Genomic DNA, 6,938 nt, shown 5'->3' with positions numbered 1-6,938 from the left:
GATCAACTGGCTTCAAGTTCTTTCCGACGAGTCTTGAAAACTCAACGGTAGATTGATACCAATGAGTATACGGCCAATAATGAGCATGACGATGTGCTTGGCAGCCGCAGCGAGAACAACTCCAACTAATGAGAGGAATCTAGCCACGGTCAGTGTGATCCGACAACCTGAGTGCTTCGTAACATATGAGCCGCTGCACAAAGCAATGAATGTAGAGAAGCTAGCCTTGGATTTCGTGGTCGACATCGTTGGCTGGAATCCAGGTTTATTTGCCTTATATGGTGGGTGGGTAAAACTCAAGGCAGCAGCCAAATGGCGAGCGAACTGAGTTGTATGCAGTAGTTGACCGACAACAGCAATGAGTGACTTGACGTAGGAGAAGCAGGAAAGGGACAACTCCCACCAATCGGAAGCAAACCAGAGCCTCTCTCTCTCTCTCTCTCTCTCTCTCTCTCTCTCTTTCTCTTCAACTGTCGCACCCCCTTTCTCTCTTTATTGCTGCAGTTCCATCATGCTGGCCAAGGCCCATCATTGAGTTTTCTTTTTGTTCTTTCTATTTTTCTCTCTATCTGGTCAACTATAGAGTTCGAGTGGCCCTATTTTGACGGCTGCAACCATGCAAATTGCCTACCATGGTCCAGCATGCACCTCGCCCACTTCACACTACCTAGACACAATTGCAATGCGGCCTAAGCCGATTATCTCTACCTCTCCCTCTTGCATGGCAGCGCTAACTGATTGGACGTGCAGTCATCACCAGCCATAGTAGAGGCCGTCAGACCAACCCCCTCTGTAGTCCAACTCACTCTCTCCCTCTTTCATGGCAGTGGACAGAGATCCTGTGGCTTTCCTTGCCTTGCCATGCATTGGGCGCCCTCTTTTACTACCCATAGTGAGCGACTGGCAACCAACCCCAATCGCCAACCTTCATCCATGAGCTCATCCATGAGCGGTGCCCTCCCTTTATCTGTGGGGTGCTAACACTCCCATGCACCACTCTCTCATGCTCGCTTCCTCCACTTCACATGCAGTGGTACATACCCACATACGGCACGTGTCTCTCTCTCTCTCTCTCTCTCTCTCTCTCTCTCTCTCTCTCTCTCTCTCTCTCTCTCTCTCTCTCTCTCTCTCTCTCTCTCTCTCTCTTCTCTCTCGTACGGTAACAAACTCCCATGCACACTCCTCTCTCTCATCACCACCATGCCTTGTCTATCTCTCATCTCTCCCTTTTCGATACCTTCAGAGCATGGTATGCCATTTGCTCCTTCACAAAGGACTTCGCTGCACCATCGTGATACAAGTTGAAGGTTTTGATAGCAAGTGGCACTCCAATGGCAGCCTTACCTTCAAGCACATTACTGTATCTTCTCACTCCCGTGACACGACCTGTAAGACCAATATCTTTCATGCTATATGCAGGCAGCTTGTGGAACCTCTCAGACGTGAAGACGTGGAAATTTGATACTTCAAGATGGTAGAAGACATGTTTTCCATCCGTGCACACTGCCTCTTCTTTTTTTCTTGAAGAACCAGTAGCCCCAAATGTTCTTGCTCTTTTTGCACAGACACTCACACTATTTGCACGGTTTGTGGTTGAAGTCACTTCAATAACCGGAGGATACACGGATGATTTGGCACCTCTGACCTCCCAAGACGGTTTTTTGTCACCTCGATGATTGTAGGCTTCTACCAAGACATACAAGAGTGCAGCAAGAGGAGTGGATCCAATTTTAACCACAGGAGAATATTCCAAGGTCTTCATTGTAGCATTTGTAGCTCTTAATATATATATATATATATATAAATGATTGTAATTGCTCACAAAGCCATACTTTGTCTCATCTAAAACCATATCAGCAAACATCTGCTGAATAGTGTTTGTGACCTTTTGACCTTCTTGGGGTTATTGAGGGCATTCTCAAGTTCCTCATTGTCCTCCATGTGAAATTGCCAGTTGCCCTTTTTCCTTCACCGTTCCCAAACACACGCACAGACATACGGGTCTACCACATACCTCCTACACAACAGAGGTATCTAAAAGCACGATGTCTGTGCAACTGTATTTTCTTCCGCTTCCTGCACCCATACACTTAAAGGAAATGTTCAAAAGACCAGCTAGCGAATCTACAGTGATAAATAAATCCTCCAATGCATGGCAAATGTCTGTCCCGTTGGATGCAGGCCAAAGCGGTGCAAAGCGCTCTAGCGGAGGAAAATATGATAGTTGTTTATCATCCAAGGAAGCCGTCAATGCCCTAGCGCCTTCTCAAAATCCAGACTATCTCTCGAACGAAGACACCATTTGGGGAGAGACGGCCTGAATGTACGAGCGTGAAAGCTGTTGGGAGACTCGAGGACGTATTTCCTTTTTGACTCAAATGTAGTTTTGGCCTTTGAAGGCGTTTAATGTAACATTCTATTTCATTTCATTTCTTGCTCTTTCCCCCTCGTCAGCTGCATCTGACACCTCCACAACAGAGCCCCCCCCCCCTCATAATTACATTGACGATATGTCCCATCGACGATTACAATGTGACTAGATATTGACGAATGGTACAAATTTGCAGTGGGTAACAACACTAATTAAGGCAGAGAGTATTTGGAACACAACTACGAAATGCTATGCTGGAGACGACTACAATCAAGCTTCATAAAATGATCATAAGACTTAGGTTTATATAACTCTAATATCTTCAATGAATTCCATCACACTATTTGCAGAGATTTTATTTTACTTATAATCTGTGGATTTTTATGGCTTGATTTGCATAATCTTTCTTTCATATGTAGCACAATATTTTAAATCCTTTGCGCTACCTAGCAATGTTGTTAGCATTTTATTTCAGTTGATTAATGTTTTAATTAGCACAAGCTGGTACAAAATGTTCTATGCTCATAATCCTACTGCCAGCTTGCTCGGTGACCACTTTTTGCAACCATCTAATTCTGGCTAGCCTATATTGCATGCTCTTTCTACAATTCCTTGTATCGATCAACGTTCTCAAATGTCATGCATTCTTAATTGGTGACTTACAATTGCACTTTTAAAATTTTGAAGATTTTCTAGGTTTCCTCTTCTTCAAATGGCAAATTGTTATATTTTACTAGTTGCTGTACAGTAGCACTGCTCAACACCATTACCTTTATTTGGTTTACCATAATTTTAAGGAAATTAAAGTATCTGTCTTACTTGACCTTATTCAAATGATTTTTATCATGATCTTCATTTGTTTTTGTTACATTTCTCTAACTCATTTAAGGATTCAAAAAAAAAAAAACCTATGCAGACCATAATGCGAGGACGTCAAATAAGTCATCTCTTTCCTTTATTTTGCAAACATTTTTACAGCTTCCGTACTAATCTCCTAATCATATTTTATCCACCTTTATGATACCCTTCTCCCTTGTTCTCAACCAAATATCTATACTCCTCTAAACCTTATTCCTTAGTGGTTGACTATACTGCCTCTGTCATACAAGATGGTGCCAAACTCCTAGCTGTGTTTCCTGATACCATTCAAAGCGACAACACGGCTCTCTCGACACGCATACTCAAGGACACCCATTCCAAACCCTGCTGGTATGTACCTCGCATACGTCACTCCTCTTTTTATATCTCATTTCTCTGCATTATGTTCTAAGCAGAATACTCAAACACTGCTAAGGTCATGCCCTCTCATTGTATTGAAAGAAGATTTTTCTATAAGCTATGCAGCTACTCATGTGAGCTACAGTGCTCTGGGATAGTGCACAATAATTTGTAAGTGCTTTGATATACTGCACTGTGATGTCAACAACATAGTAAATATTTTTTATTTTTATTTTTTATTTTTTTTCCTTTATGTCTTGCCTAGTCCATTGGTCACACACACAGATTCGCCGATCTAGGTAGTGTGTAGATACACATCTTGGTGCAGATCCGTCGATTTAGGCAGCACATTTATAAACTTCAGACCTATGATTTTTAAACAATATCCAATGCAGATCCGCAGATTTAGTCAACATTAGTACAGATTCACCAATTTAGGCAGTACGTTTTATTGGTGTAGACTCGCCGGATGAGGCAACACTGATCAAAAAATCATGCTGCAGTGGCTGGCCACCTCTGTAACTGGTATGATTTTGTTACCCGGGTATAGAAAATGCAAGATATTTTGGATTTGGATTTGGACATGGGATTCGGAATTGGTATATGATAATTTTTTGTCGCGACAGTATTTATGGAGTTGGACTTGAGATTGATAAGATCAATGGATTATTGAATGATGAGTGTGACCAATGATATCCTCATTCATCAGGATATGACATATACTGCTTATTCTAGTGGTATGGGACACTAGAATAGGTAGTATGTGGATGACGGCAGGCATAAGAAATGTTGTCTAATTTTATGGATTTTTCTTTTACTATTTGCTACAGATTTCTAATCATTGTTTTTGACAAGTACTGTTTGTAGATTTTTATCTTCGCAACTGAGGACAGTTGCTTTCCAACGGAGAGGTATGTTATGGAATTGATATCTTATTATTTATTGCAGTTGTGGACAGGTAGAAAAGGCTTGATCGAGCTAGGCTATTGCAAAAGGATATCATATTTTATGTACATTTTATTATTCAAGTGCTCTTTATGAGCTTTGCCCATTTATGACCGACCGGCCAGTTTGTAACCAATTTGACCATTCAAGAAATCTATAAAACAAATACATGACAGAGGGAAATGGTCACTCTTGCACTGGGGGAGATTGCACCCAGTGTCTGCGTTGCTCCTCTTATCTCTCCTTTCCTCTCTTCTCTCTCGCCGTGCTGGCGTAGCACTCCACTCTAGGAAATGCGCCTGCACGCTCTCTTTCTCTCTCTCCCGCTCTCTATCTCTCTCTGCCTCATGTACAACTTGGATTATGCGTTCTGTGATTCGAGGTATGCAGATTTGTTCATTTCATGGCTTGTAGTATATTGTTTTTGCTATTTTGTAGGGCTCGCGACGTTCTCGCTTGTAGCACCAAAATCTCCCTATCAATGACATTGTCGTCCCCATGTAACCGCTTACGTAAACAGCTTACATGAAACACCGGATGAATACGAGAATGTGTAGGTAGCAATAATTTGTAGGCACGATCACCTACTCGCTTGAGTCTTTTGAAAGGCCCACAATATCGTGGAGATAATTTAGGTGTTGGCCCAATTTTCAGACTTTCTGAATGTTTTGGCACTTGTAAAAATACTTCCTCTCCTTCCTCAAATGTAACTTGTCGACGTTTCTCATCAGCATACGTCTTATACCAATCCTGCGCTTGTCGGACATTCTGACGAGCGAGTTTCACCATCTCCATGTGGTCTTGGAGAAAATCATTAACCTCTTGGAGCTTTGCAGTTGCCAACCCCACCGTAACAGGTGACTTAGGTTGAAACTCATACATGAGCATGAAAGGACTAAATCCAGTTGTGACATGCTTAGAACTATTGTAGGCAAACTCGAGAATAGCTAAATATTCTTCCCATTCTGACTATTTCTTGCTAACGTATGCTCTTAGCATATCCTCTAGCACTTGGTTAACTCGTTCAGTCCGACCATCTGTTTCTGGATGATCGGTTGTACTAAGGTTTAGTTGTGTACCCAATCGTTTGAACACAGCCCTCCAAAAATGACTGTTAAACTTGGGATCACGATCACTGACAATGTTACTTGGCAAACCATACAGCTTGTATAGATTGTCCACAAATAACTTGGCTAGTTCTGGAGTCTTAACAGTTGATTTGGTTGGAATAGACTCTCGGGGGGTTCACTATGTGTAAACTACCATATCATGTGCGTTCAAGACACGTTTGTAAAACCCCTTATCTATGAATTTTTTAAGGAATATAATATACCCTTTTCTTTTAAAATCTGTAAGTTTCTTTAAAATTTGAAAAAATAATGCCCTTCTGTACATATATTCCTGTAAGTTTCAAGAACTTTAAATACCCTTCTGTTGAACTCACGTGATAGGTTACATTTTCATTAGGTGACCTCCCTGGGAATAGACTTACATAGTGTAGTCAACCGGTCTACAACCACCCATACCGAGTCATGACCTCGTATAGTGGTTGGTAAACCCATAATAAAATCCATAGAGATACTTTCCCATTTTCCATTGGGAATCTCCAAAGGATGTAAGAGTCCTCCTGCTTTCAGGTGCTCTGCTTTGTTAACTTGACATTTTTGGCAATGCAAGACATAAGCTTGCACAAAACCATGTAAACTTGGCCAGTAAAACTGTCGTCGTACGAGAGCATAAGTCTTTCTAATACCCAGGTGCCCTGCACTTGGACTATCATGACATTCATAAAGAATTTGGTGCCGAATGTCTGTGTCCGTCGGTACACAAACTCTCCCCTTATGGAGTAGGTACCTATTGTTGATGGTAAAATGCTTCCATCACTGTAGTTCATCACTCGATAGAGGAGAACTATGTGTGGAGGTTAACATTACACTACCCTCATTGGAGTGAGAAGGATCCCTCATTTGTACATGGCTCCACACTTTGGAATATGCTTCATCATGCTCAAATTTGACCTTTAGAGAATCCAGAAATTCACTACGAAGTTCCATGAACAAGAGAGAATTGATCTCCGGCATACGACTTAGAGCGTCAGCCACCACATTGTATCGTCCTTTATGATACCGGAGCTTGGCGTCATATTCCTGAAGAATCTCGGCCCACCTGGATTTTCGACCCTTCAAATCCGTTTGTTGTCTAAACCATTTAATGCTTTCATGGTCAAACACAATCTCAAACTGAGCACCATACAAATAATGCCACCGTGTTTTTAAGGCAGACACTATTGCATAGAGTTCGTGCTCATAAGCAGAGTAGTTCTGCTGAGTTGCATCAAGCTTCTTTCTTTTAAATGCAATTGACCGTCCGTCTTGTAAAAGGACTGCTCCAATAGCACGGTCAC

General features: G+C 41.8%; 1 pseudogene; it reads right to left on the bottom strand.

Annotated features, from left to right (window-relative positions):
* Positions 1 to 1,216: 1,216 nt before the first annotated feature.
* Positions 1,217 to 2,086, bottom strand: LOC147464429 (uncharacterized; annotated as a pseudogene).
* Between the last annotated feature and the right edge of the window lie 4,852 nt (positions 2,087 to 6,938).

This window comes from Adiantum capillus-veneris, chromosome 1, assembly GCF_014529385.1.
Source record: "Adiantum capillus-veneris isolate H3 chromosome 1, ASM1452938v2, whole genome shotgun sequence".
NCBI lineage: Eukaryota > Viridiplantae > Streptophyta > Polypodiopsida > Polypodiales > Pteridaceae > Adiantum > Adiantum capillus-veneris.
Note: the sequence above shows the minus strand (reverse complement) of the source record. Positions and strands in the feature narration are given on the sequence as shown.